Consider the following 13,628-nt stretch of genomic DNA (forward strand, 5'->3'; position numbering starts at 1 on the left):
CACACACACACACACACACACACACACACCTTTAAAATGTTATTGTGAAATTGATTGATAATGATACGTGCATTTTAGTAATTGAAGTCTTCTTGGAGGAGGAGGCCATGTTTGATGTAAGGAAGCCTTTGACTTTGGGATGAAGGGACAAGGTAATAATGGTTCAGAAAATGCTCTTAGGATGATTGGGGCTCACTTTGAACCCAGAGTTACTCCATCATTCTCTCCTAAGTGCCAGTGGCCTACTCCAATGACTATGAGGTTGGCATTGGGGATCCAAATTTTGTAATGACTAGGAACAGGCCCCCTCGGATGTGTCTGAGTAGTGGGAAAGGTAAGCTGAGCCTCTGGCGGTACAGGCCTGCAATGGCATGTAAGAGGCTGAGGCAGGAGGATCTCAGAGTCTGAGTTTGGTGTTAGCCTTAGCTGAATTCTAGAGCCTGTTCGTAAACAAATCACCCTTACTGACAGCTAAGCCATGTTCTCCTGCTGCCCTAGGACTTGACTCAGTCTGTTTATCCTGAGGCACTTGGAACCTCTGGGAAACGCTCTAAGGCACAGTTTTGACATGGTGCCCCAGATGGAATTGTTTTAAGTCCCTGTTTTCTAAGCCACCAATGTGTTGCAGAAAGGTTCAGTTTTATTTTTCTTCCTCACTGTGATTTTGATTCACGGGAGTTCTGATAGGACGGTATCAGTGACATTAGGAATAATTAAGGTAGCTTTTGAAATTCTGCCTTGGAATTGACCAGGAGCTGACCCAGCTTTGTGCCAATGTACACAGGAGAGGTTTTAGACTTTAAAAAATATTTTCAAAAGTGCACCTTTGAAATGGTAGACACTTGGATACTGAGAGAGCTTTGTTTTAGTGGGTGGGGCTCTTTTCTTGATGCTCAGAGTTAAACTTCTTAAGCAAGGAGTGCCCATCGCATATTCTGAGGGCTCCCAAGGGGCTGAGAGGCAAGACCTGGCACGTGTGCACATGCATTCAGGCGGTGGCAGTGAGTAGACACTTGCAATGTCTTCGTGCGCCAGCCAGTCTTAGCCGGCTCCCAGCGTTTGCTGCTTTTATTAAATCTTCAGAAGTGCTTGCCATCTTAGGAAACCCAGTGTGACATTCAGTCTTTCAATAAAAATCAGTTGCCGTGAGGCCAAGGCGGGAGGGACAGGCGCAGTGATAAATTAACATATTAGTGTGGATGGGTGGATCTGTGCATTTATTCTGGGACTTCCATTGTTTTTTCTGACTTTCGCTGATGAACACACATTGATTTTTATATTGGGAAAAATTGTTTTGTTTTGAGAAAAGCATGAGTCTGTCCAAGGGGTAGCAAGGTGGAGATTATGAGATAACAGATGGAAACAGGGACATAGGGAGCCCGGGCTGCCATGGGAACTGTGTCCCCAGCATCTGTCCTCAAAGATGTCCTATTGTTGTTGACTCATGCTTATTTACTTCAAAATGCCCTTTGCTTTGAATAGTATTTATTAATAATATATATCCCTTTGCCGGTTAAAGATAGCCATAACTGCCTGTTGGGTTACCTCACTTGATTTAGTGGAGTTGACACTGTTGTAGCTTAGAGCAATGTGTGATGTTTGAGTTGGGCTTTTTGTTAGACACTCATGTGTCCTCTATCTCCATTGCTGCCTCTGAGGAACTTTCTAGGTCAAGGACTCAAGTTTAAGGTTCTGTAGTTAAAACTGTTTTGAAACTTGGGTCTCTATATTCCTGTATGCAGCTGTTGTTCCTGTAAACCTGTCTTGATTTTATTTTATTTTGTAATGCAGCAACATCTAACAACCTGAAACCCAGCAACCCAGTCTTTTGTTCATGCAACCTTTGCCCACCTCATTCTTCATTATTCTTATAGTCAACCGCACTGTAATGTCACATTAATCAAGCGAGCCCTTTCCATGTGTCAGATACCGTGTTCGGTGTCTGTACAGATGATCTCAAGTGATCCTTATGACTCCTCTGTGAGGCAATGACAGTTAATTTCTTCACCTCGTTTTTATTGATGGGGAAACTGAGGCTCAAACATAGCATGGTCTGTTGAAGGTCTCAGGGTTTGAAAACAGTAGAGCGGAGATTTGAATTACTTTTCACCTCTTACTGCCTCTACTTTTAATCCTTTCCCACGTAATCAGCTCATTCAGAACAGGACTGCAGCTTTGGATCATCTAAACATCCTAGTCCATCATTTCATCTTCCTGTGTATCTTCCGTTACTCTGCTGTGTTATCACAGGTCCCCAGCAGATGAGGTGACTGACACCAGTGGGCCAGGAGCCTTTTCTCTCACGCTCTGCCAGACTAGGTGGGAACTGCATGTGTGGGAACTGAAGTGGGATTTGATTCCTCCTTTGTTGACTTCTTCTATGGGGACTGGGGCCTTAAGCAGTCCAGGGAGGCATTTCCCAGCAAGGATACTGCTTTGTTTCAGTTCAGTTCATCAGGGTGCTTACTCTTTGCCCTGCAGACTCAGGGAGTACGGAGAGCCCCAATTCCTGTCTTCTGGAGAGATAAGGAGATGTGGGGAAGTACATTCCCGAAGGATGGTCCTAGATCCATTCCAGGGACAGGATGCTGAATAGCGGCTCATACTTTTTATTGCATCATGAACTTTCAATATTGGATGAAGACTTCAGTCTCTTTTCGTAAAAATAACAGCCTTTCTGTGGTACGCATTGTCCTAAACTCTGTTGTGTGTATTATCCCTTTCAGTCTTCTTCATAACTCCAGAGTTGTAGGTCTTACTGTTTTGCCACTTTTCTGAATAAGGGAACTGAATCAGTGAGCTGGTAAAAGATTTGCTCATGGCCAAGTGTCTTTGCATAGTTTCAGTTCCAGTTTTAGCATTGCTGTTCCAGAGTCACTACCTGCATGACTTGAAGGTAGAGATCCATCTCTGCCCCCAGGGCTGGTGCCCAACCTGCCTGTCAGGGCAGTGGAGGGAAGCAAGGTGGCTTTCAACTTCTCTTGCCAGATTCTTCTCCTGTCCTCTTAGAATAGCTAGGTGAATTTGTGTGTCTGTTTCTAAGTGTCTGTGTCTCCCAGGGATCCTACATAGTGACCTAGTTGGCATTCCACATTTGATGGGGAGTCTGGCACTGTAGACTTGTCTCTGTTTTGGCACCACCAACCTGAGCCAGCCTGCTCTTCTATAAGTCAGCGAGGATGGGCTCCGGCCTTGTTCAGGATGATGGCATTCTCACCAAAGTGTGTGGGAGTCATTGCCCTTTAATGTGACTTCAGCGTGCCCATAGTTCCATTAAAATTAAGGGCCCAGGGATTGACTTGTGATCGCTGACTGTGCTTGACCTTTGGTTTAGAGCCACAGTGGCTGTTTTCTTAGAGCTATAATCAGTGTCAGTAATAACAGATTTTGTCATATTTTATATTCCTTTTCTGTCTTCCCTTCTCCCTACGTGTCCACAATTCCCACAGCAAGTGCTGTGGAATCTCATGCTACAAAAGAACTCAAATACCTGTAGTCTGCCCTCCCATTTTGGAGAAAAAGAAACAGGTCCAAGGATGCGGGAGCTTGCCCAAGGCTCCACAGCCAATCCATAGCAGGGCTAGAACACAGATTGTCACCTTTATCTAGCGCCATCTGCTTTATCTCTTTCCTTAACTCCCTTCACCAGCAGATGTAACAGGGAATCACTTTTTCTACCTTATATGGCTCTCATCCTCTCTGCTTCTTCTTTTACAGCAGAGGCTGAGTCAGTCCACAGTTTCTCCTTCCTCCTCTAACTGCCTCCACACTGTCTCAATGCATGTAACGGCGTGTCAGTGCATGTAACGCGGGACTTTTGTAAGTAGACCCATCTCCAAAGTCTTATTGGTATTAGGCTCACAGCTCTTCGTGCTGTGATCATTGCTAACTTCTCGAACATGAGGGTAGATCTCTGCTGTAGACTGAGACCCAGAATTACCTCTGTCTATACACTGCTTTCTCCCATTTAGTAGGTAGGTGGTGGTTACAGCCAAACAGTCAGAAGTGCCGTACTTGATTATTGGCTGCTCTGAGGCCTTTTCTCCAGCAGAGATCTATCCTAGATGCAAAGAGCGTCTTTCTTGAACTTGGACCTGAGCTGGTCTGAGTAGTGATGTTTAACACGCCTGGGCTGTAGCTCACTCCTCCTCATGCCATACTTCTGTGAATGTTCATGGGCTTCTCTCTGCTGAGGAGAATTCCATTGCCTCTTACTCAGCTTTCCCAGTTACTCTGCCTTCTAAGGACAACTTTGTCTTGGTTAGCTGTTTCTGGTTTTCCTCACATAGAGTCAGAACAATGAGTAGAGGCTGAAATTGGAGGCCGGGGGCAGAGAGGGTCAGAGTTGCCTGTGAATGTGTGTTAAGGAATGGCTGCAGTTGCCAATGAAAGGCTCAGTACTTGTTTGAGAGAGGAACAAGCAGAAGCCAAAGGGAGGAGGGAGGAGGAGAAAGAGTCTTCAAAGAGCAGGCTGGGGTAGGGGTAGGGTGAAGAGCACAGGAGAGTCCTTGGAGGAGCGCCGGCCAACAACAGGTAGAAGGACTTTAAAGATAACCTTTCCGTGTGTGTGAGAACTTAGACTCTGCTACATGGAAGCCTGGTTGTATCTGGGTTTGTCCAGTCTGGAAGACAGAGACTGACAGTGGAGTAGTGGGTTTTGGAAATGCTCTGTGTGAGATCCCAGTGCTGACATGCTCGCGTCAGCTTGTGTCACTGCCACCTTGAAGAACTGCAGGTCACTTTCCTGAATCTAAAGCACAGAAACGTGCTGAGGGGTAGAGTGTCTGCATAGTGTTCTCGACGACACTGGTTCCATCCACAGGATGTCATAAACTGGGTTTCGTGGTGCACAGTCCTAGTCCTGAGGTAGTTGGAGGGAGGAAGATCAGAAATCCAGGGTTATCCTTGGCTACGTAAGGAGTTGGATACCAGACTGAGCTACATAAGACTGGCTCAAAAACAAAACGAGAGCCGGGTATTGGTGGTGCATGCCTTTAATTCCAGCACTTGGGAGGCAGAGGCAGGCGGATCTCTATGAGTTCGAGGCCAGCCTGGTCTATAGAGCGAGTTCTAGGACAGCCTCCAAAGCCACAGAGAAACCCTGTCTAGAAACAAAACAAAACAAAACCCAACAAAAACAAAGCACAGAAGTGGCATTTTCAGATTTAGTTGCTTATTCACTTTATACCCTATCTTCAAAAGCGGTTTGACATGGGTTGGATTTAGTTGGGTATGTTCACTCATTCATGCAGAGTGTGTGCTTACCATCAATAGAAAAGAAATTTGCTTCAAGGAAGAAAAGACTGAGTTTCTAGGCCACATTTTAGCCACAAAATATTCATGGGGAAGGATACTTTAATTTTTTGTTCTCCAAAAGTAATTGCTCTTCTGTGCTGGTTTGAGGTGGGGGAATTTTTAGGGCAAGAGAGGGAGCAGAGACTGTTTGGTTTAGATAAAGAGTGCTTTCTTCTGGCAGCCAGCCTCCTGGGGTCCAATTGATCTGTGCATGCTGCTTGTCCAGCATTCATGTTCCATGACGATTCTTCTCTGAGAGGCTAAAGGCGCCAAATCCACATGCTGCTGGGACTTGCAGGTCTGTGCACGGAGCCCTTTGTATTGACTCTGGAGACAGCAGAAACACCACTTCTGCAGAAGAGTTGTCTTCAGAGAGCTCTGTCAAGGCTTGGTGCTACTGGGTCACAAGCAAGGGCAGAAAGAACATGTACCCGGAGCCCTTTGTTATGCTGCTGGTGGAGGGCCACACAGCACAGTATTATCAGCCTGATTGTCAAGCCATTGGGTGTCATGACATTGTAGTTTGCATGCATGTGTGTGTATATATATATATATATATGTGTGTGTATGTGTGTGTATGTACACATTACATATGAAGACTGTGTATGTGTGTGTAACTATGTATATATGTATGTATGTATACATGCATGTATTTTTGCTGGTGATTGAACCCAGGGATTTATTTGCACATGAGAGGTAAGCACTCTGCCACTTTGCAATATACTCAACCTCGTGTCCATACTGTTTGGTCACCTTAACGACTTGTGTTAAGACAGGAAGTACCAGATCATGTCTTTCATTTGAAACAATATCCAGAGCAGATAGTTATTTCCTACCTAGGTTTAAAAGACCTTGGCAGTCTTCTGCTGAGGATAGGCATGTGAAGAGTTCCTTCCCTTTCCCCAGGCCACATTTCCCTTGAGCAGACTGTCCAGCCTGACTGTTGGCCAGAGAAGCCCAAGGCACTCCTAATAACCCTGGTCCCAGTTCCTGTCAAAGCATCAGGATGCTCTGATCTGTTTGTGTGTGGTGCAGATGCTATCTGTGTGCCTTGTTGGAGAACCACTGGGTCTTTTGATGTTGCTGTACAGAGCTGGGTGATGACTAAGCTATCAAATTTTGTCTCCTTAAGAAAGTAGGAAAGAAAGAAGGATGGATGTGTGAGAAGGGACGTGGTGTGTGCTGTCAGCTATCTTCTCTTACTTGCTTTACTTCAAACCCAAGTCCATGGTAGAGGACGCTATATTACGCTCACTTTGGGAGACAGTTAACTACCTGGGAGATGGGTGCCTTGCTTAGAATCACATAGTTGGGACTGGGAGGTGGTGGCTGACACCTTTAATCCTAGCACTAGGCAGATGCAGGTGGACACTGTGGGTTTGAGGCTAGCTTGGTCTACAGAGAGAGAGTTCCAGGACAGCCAGGGCTACACAGAGAAACCTCATCTCAAAAAACAAAAACAAAAATGAAAAAAAAAACCAAGAAAATCAGTGAGATGTATTTCATATATATATACTAATGTTGAGCCTTCATGTTCAATGTATATATATTAGCTAGGCCTACATGAAGTCATATTAGCTGTGTTTCACCTCTGTAGTCATGTGAGCTAGTAGTTTCTCTAAAAAACAGTATGGCTCTAACATCTCTTGATTAGAGAGATGTGTCTTATCTGACTACCTAGGTGGCAGGGAAGGGGGGTCACAATTTTCCAGATGACAGATTTACAAATACCTCAGTATGGGTCAGTGCCAGGCAGTCTATGTGTCTGTCATCTGAAGGGGATATTGGAATTCCTTCATCAGGCTGGAATTCCAAGTGCTCCTCTGTATAGCCTAATTTGGACTGGCTGTACTTAGACATTCATTGGGCAGTTTAATTGGCTTCTCTGTGATGATGCCCTACCCCCTTTCCAGGGGTTCTTGAGTTCCACTCACCATCATTGAGGGGAATGGGGGTGTAGTAGGAAGGGCAGGGAATGGGCACCCCAAGGGCCCTTTCCCTCCCCTGCTAAACAGTTTCTTATTTATCTACTTGAGAATACATATTAATGGTAGAGGAGACTGCCAGGAAAGGCAAGGCCACGAAACCAAAATATTTCGGGAGAACAGGATACTGTGTACTTAAGATGTGTTCTTTGGTGGTTTGTTTGAAACGTGTTGACAGCCCAAGAAAATTGGTCCTACAGGGCCACAGCTTAAGGGTTTGAAGTCTCAAATACCACAGAGGCCAAACAGATAGCTTGGGAGGAAGACTAAGATCAAAATGGGTGGAATGTTCTTCGTTTTCACAAAAATGGTGTGGTTGTCTTCTTTGGGGGTGGGGATGGATATAAGACATTCTTGGTTTTTCTTTTTCCTGTTGATAAAAGAACTAGTTCTCTTTAAGAGAAAAACCAATGCATGCATGCCTTGGTGTTGGACAGATGACCATAAACCACTTCGGCTGTCTAGAAATGGCTACTATCCAGCTGCATACCTATGTGGCCCTTGAGGCTCAGCCTTACCACACATCTTGTTATTTTTAAGGAGAAGCCACCCTATAAAATTATAAAATCTTTGGCTTAATAATTAAAAAAAGAAATAATTACAGGTTGATAGGAAGTGGCAGATTACCATTTCTTCAAGTGGTAATATTTTGGATATGTATACACATTGTTATGTAGACTTTATTATAGACCCCTTTCCACTGGGGTTTATTTGCGCTCATTTATATGTGTGTGTGTTGTCCTGCACAGTTTTATTATGTGCACTATTTGTATAATAACAGCTACAATACAATACAAATGTTTGGGAACCAGGCATATTCCTGTAGTCCCAGCACATGAGCATTAGAAGCAGGGGGATGAAGAGTTCAAATGTAGCTTGGACTGCATAGTGAGTGCCAAGCTTGCTTGGTAGGCTGTGTTAGATTCTACTAGGAAAATGTACACACACACACACACACACACACACACACACACACACACACACACACACAGTGTGTGCATGCACGCATTTGACTTTTAAGTTGTTTGTGCCAATGAGCTGAAAACCCAGTTGAGGTCCACAGAACATGCCCCAGGCCTGATGAGTCTCTAATTTTAACCTCTATTCTAGTCTAGCTGTTTTTTTCTTTTTTAGTCAGATAAAATCCATGCTCCATATAACTTACTATTTAACCATTTCCAAGTAGGCAGTTCAGCATATTCTAGCATATTTGTCAAGTTGTACAATCATTGCTCCCAATGAAGCTTCTCCATCAGCATTCCTCTCCGTTCCTCTCTACCCCATCCTTGGGCATCCAGTAATCTACTTTGTGTCTCCATGGGCTCGTCTGCTCTCCACACTTTGTAAACAGAATCATATAATATATGTATTTTTGTTTCTGACTGGATGTTTTCATCTCGGCAAGGAAGAGATTTGAAATCAGAGAGGGAAAATGACATTTCTACAATTGTATGGTGGAGGAAAGGCTGTTGGTTCTCACCCCTTTGTGCCATAGCTCTCTGCCTCTCCCCATTTGGTGCTCAGTATGATGATCATGTCATGACTTCTTTTGGGGAGGTTTGAACAAATATTCTTGGCAACAGGATACCTTCCTTAATCGTGTTGAGTTTCTTCAAGGAGTCACTATGGCTATGGAATTGTAAAGCAGAAAACAGTGTGTTCAGGTCACCTACTCTATGCCAGCCTCAGAGCCCACAGGGTCCTGTAAAATTGAGTGCTGACCATTAGTGGACACTCAATTAGGAAAACAGATATATGAAAGGTAATTTTTGGATGTTGACATAGTAGTATAGTGGGGAAGAACACTGGGTCCAGACCATGTGGAGGGAGCTAGAGGGTTTGAAGGAAGCTAATAGCTAATGAGCTGGCGGAAGGAGGCTTAGACTCAAGAATGGGATTCCATAGCACCACTCCGTAAGATCATTGGCCGTGAGAGGGGGTAATGTGGGGCATGAAGGTGTGGCTCCAGGTGTGAGTTTGAGCCAGCTCAGATACTGCAGTGAATATCTGAAGTCCCCAAATGGTATATGGCTGAACGGAGGCAGAACAGGAAAATCCCAATTTGATAATCAAGTCTCCATGGGAGCTTGAGTCTGAGCAGTTAGGGTATACAGCAGAGGTAGACATTGAAGCCAGAATCTCAGTAGTGACAGAATTGAAGGATCACGGTTAGAGGCATCAGGAGATTCATCCCAGAGACTACAGTGAGTCATGGAACATCTTCAGAGAGCCCTCAGCCCTCTTCCACCCACTTGCCTACTTGGCTGCCTCATATTGAATTGAGCACATGTTGTGTGCCAGGAACAGTTGTGGTCCTGAGGTTATAGGAATGAACATGTTAGACAAGGGCCTTGCTCCTTTGAAGGAGATAAATATGATGGACCATGGCAGGCTCTTCTGGAAAGGAACCTTTGCTGGTGAGAGTAAGGTTCGGGAGTCAGAACTGACCTTGGTCAAGAGGTAATGTTTCCTCTGAGCTCTCAATGCTGAGATAGGGAAAGAGCTTGTTATTTATTTTATTTTTAATGCAGGAGAAATCATAAATGCAAGTGGCATTACAGTGTGTTGAGAGGGTGGCCTTTGGCCATTTATAGAGTATGCTCGGCTTTGCTGAAATGTTCTTAAGGGCCCCAAATTGGACAGAATAGGTATCTGTGGAAGGAAGCCTGGTCCTGTACACACCATCTTAGGATGGGGAGCAGGGAGGGAACCATCACTTTTGGGAAACAAAGTGCATATTCAAGTAGAAGAAACAGCACAAAGTCACTCTGAGTCATTTAAAGTAGGCGTGCTTTTCTAATTTATTTTTCAAAGGAAGCTAAATTTTGTGTGTGTGTGTGTGTGTGTGTGTGTGTGTGTGCTAGTTTCAAGCTAATTCTGTTGTACTTTAAGAGTATTGGGTCATTCAGAGAACTTGAAAACATTCATTCTTCCTCCTACCAAATTTGTGGAGTGGGTGGGAGAGTTTAAGAAAAGCTCCCAAAGACCCACTTCCTCTGCCTATGGGTGCGGAAGGGGGGAGAGGATGGGCTGGCACTGAGACCAGAGTGGAGAGAGCCACACTAGCGTGGGAAAGCTTCAGTGGAGTTCTGTCCCTGAGAGTGTAGGCACTGGGGACAGTCCCTGTGATCCGGGCAATCCTTTTCAAGGTTACAGAGGGCTTAATGTTTCAAGTTGTAAAGTGGTCTTAAATAGAAAAACCAATGCAGTGTGATGTGGAGACAAACTAGGAGGGTGAAGTACTCTGTGTCCTTCCCAAGTTGGTTGGTCATAAGGCTGGTTGCAGATTTTCTCTCTTGGACTCTGCATTTGTTGCTGGTAGGAGAGAGAAGTTTGCTGTGAGCTCGGGAAGCAACTCCGGCCTTGTATTAAGAACAAAGAGAGGGCTGGAGTGATGGCTCAGAGGTTAAGAGCATTGGCTGCTCTTCCAGAGGTCCTGAGTTCAATTCCCAGCGACCACATGGTGGCTTACAACCATCTGTAATGAGATCTGGTGCCCTCTTCTGGGGTGCAGGGATATATGCAGGCAGAACACTGTGTACATAATAAATAAATCTTAAAAGAAGAAGAAGAAGAAGAAGAAGAAGAACAAAGAGAGAGCAGCCAAGTCTGGCTGAGTGGCATGAAATTTGGGGTGTATTTTGTCAGAAACCAGAGTTTTTAGGTACTATATTGGGATTTGACCTGTGGTCAAACTTGAAACTTGAAAACAGCAAACAGCACCAATAAGAAGGTGAAGCAGAATTGTACGAATCCTTGTCCAACTGGGGTTGGAGAAAATGCTATGTAAAAATAGAAGTAGTCTGTGTTGTGGAGCAGGTGTGCATAGGCTTCTGCAGACACTGGGCATGAGGACTTCTGTCATCCAGGATGGGTTGGCTGATGGGCTGACGTTTGTTAGGAATGAGGGTGGCTGAGATGGTTTATAGCAGCTGGTACTGTGGGCTTGGATAGAGTAGAGAAGGGGATACAGATGAGGGAGGAGAGGCCCCAGAGTGTCTGATAGGGCCTGAAACAAAAGCGGCCTTGTCTTTTCAAGCACTGGACTAGGAAGTGTCTTGTTTTAGGCCAGGGTATGTTAGAACTACAGGAAAATGAATGAATCATTTAAAATTGAGGGCTACCAAAAGGAGGGCAAGTTCCTTTGCTTTCCCTAAACTCCTTGCCACCCTTCTAAACTTGATTTCTGACTCAAGTGGAGGACATTTAGGTTGTAGTGGGGTTCTGGGAGTGTCTCCTTGTTTTGTTGGAGGATAGTGAGTCTTGTTGCTTGGCCTCTTGTTCAAGAAGGTTGACCTTGGCTAGCTGTGGATTTCTTGGGATTCTGGGAGTGTCTCTTTGTTTTGTTGGAGGATAGTAAGGCTCATTGCTTGGCCTCTTGTTCAAGAAGGTTGACCTTGACGAGCCCTGGATTTCTCTGATGCTGGCTTTCTGTGGTCACCTGCTAGCACCTAGTGATGTCAGGAAGAGATCCGGCCAGTCTGGTCCATTCAGGAAAGCAGCTTGCTCTAATCTGTCATCTTTGTGGCACATACATTTACTTTGCCATTTTTGGTTTGGGATGGCTCAGGCCATTACGTGACCACGAAGTGGAAATCTGCACTGAGAAGTGCTCAGCTGGCTTGGCAGATTTCCACACGTTGCACTCATCTGCAGTGCTTGCCCTTGATGGGCAGGAGGGACCTGGTCAGAGTGCTTATGTCCTCAATCAGTTCCTCGAAGGCCATTTGATGGCTAGAGAGATGCAGATTCTTCGTCCTGCTGGAAGGGGTAGGTGCAGGGGCATGTAGAGATGCAGATCTGCTGCTGGGACTAGGCTGCCCGAGTTTCATCTGGAAACATGCGGACTGGGTATATGCCACTATAAAGAGGGAGGCTGGCCTCATTTGCCCAGATGCCATTCTTGCTGCTGGCATTCTGTCATTTACTTAATGGGGTTGAGCAGTGGGTGTCATGATGGAATAGAGATTAGATGGATATACTAAGAATGAGTAAATCTCCAGGCAGAACTCTTGGTGCTTTCCTGGAGGATGCTGAATTAGTGACCTTGAAGAGACTGTCCTGGAGCTTCTGCACTCCTGGTAAAGTATACCCATCTCCAGCTGCGTGCTATAATCGCCCGTGGGAGGGTTTTGAGCTGTTCCTTACGAGCTCCTGAATAGGTATTGCTAGGGGACAGAACTTAGGAGCTCCTGAATAGGTGTTGCCAGGGGACAGGGCTGGGTTGGTGATATTCTTCATGTGGACATTTGGTGAGATGTGTATATAGATGATGGTGTACATACAGTACACTCCCTACAGATGCTGAGTTAATTATGTAAGGCAAGGGTTTGGTTTTTGTTTGCTTTTCTGTGGTGTGTGTGTGTGTGTGTGTGTGTGTGTGTGTGTGTGTGTGTGTGTTGGTGATGGTGGTGTTTAAGATCTACAAGGTAATAAGAGACCTGGACAGAGCTAAAATAGATGACTGTTCAAATGTCCTTGCCTTTGCCTTCTTCGTCCCATGGGCTGGGATCCGCACCTCTTCTGCTTCTCTCCCACCCAAGCTTTGGGTTTTGCTCAGTCCCCTGTGCTAGGTGCCTCTGCTGACTAGATGCTTCTGTTCAGTGCTCCTGTATCACCTGAGCATGCCTGTTTAGTGCCCAGACCTGCCTTTTCTCAGAACAACTTAAGGGCTGTGCTGACTTTGTATCTCTGTCACCTCGTGCTGTGTGGCATGTAAGACAGCTCAGTGAGCAAATCAATACATTCTTTGAGAGAACTGATATAAATAGCTCTCACCATCTTAAGCTGAATGCTGTTAATGCATTACAGTGCTGGTGTCTATACATAATCATGTTTTCTGTTCTGTTTTTGTGAATCTGCTGCAGCTAGAACCCAAGGCTCTGTACATGGGTTTTCCTCTTTAAAGATGTATGTTTCTGAGTGTTTTGCTTTCGTTTGTTTATGTGCACCACATGCGTTCAATGCACCTTAAGTCCAGGTGAGGGCCTCTGATCCCCTGGAACTGCAGCTACAGATGGTTGTAAGTTGTCATGTGGTGCTGGGAATTGATCCAGGTTCTCTATAGAAGCAGAGGTAAATGAAGGTGGTTGAAAGCAGCGGTTCTCTGTAGAGAAAACACAGACTGCAGTTCTCTGTATAGAGAGAACACAGACTGCTGGGGTTGGTATTCAGAGCAGGCAAGCTTGCTTGTGAGGGGTGACTGCCATTCACTACCAGATCGTCACTGTCTGACAGGAATGCCGGCTGTGTTCTTCTGATCTGCTTGGCTTTGAAAGGAGGCCAAAAGTGTGAGATTCACCGTAGTCGTCATCATCATCATCATCTTAAGTTATTACTGTTGTGTGT

General features: G+C 45.1%; 1 protein-coding gene across 50 annotated transcripts in view; it reads left to right on the forward strand.

The window, feature by feature from the left end:
- Positions 1–13,628, forward strand: part of Sorbs1 (sorbin and SH3 domain containing 1) — a 224,215-nt gene that overhangs the window by 47,391 nt on the left and 163,196 nt on the right. Inside the window, exon 1 of one of the 50 annotated variants that reach the window (XM_040744744.1) lies at positions 3,732–3,819. The exons of the other annotated variants lie outside the window; for them this stretch is intronic. The gene's annotated coding sequence lies outside the window, so the exon portion shown is untranslated. Of the gene's footprint in view, positions 1–3,731; positions 3,820–13,628 lie in introns of those variants that run through there. 50 annotated transcript variants of the gene reach the window in all.

The sequence above is a fragment of the Mesocricetus auratus genome, unplaced genomic scaffold (genome assembly GCF_017639785.1).
Source record: "Mesocricetus auratus isolate SY011 unplaced genomic scaffold, BCM_Maur_2.0 Super-Scaffold_4256, whole genome shotgun sequence".
Classification (NCBI taxonomy): domain Eukaryota; kingdom Metazoa; phylum Chordata; class Mammalia; order Rodentia; family Cricetidae; genus Mesocricetus; species Mesocricetus auratus.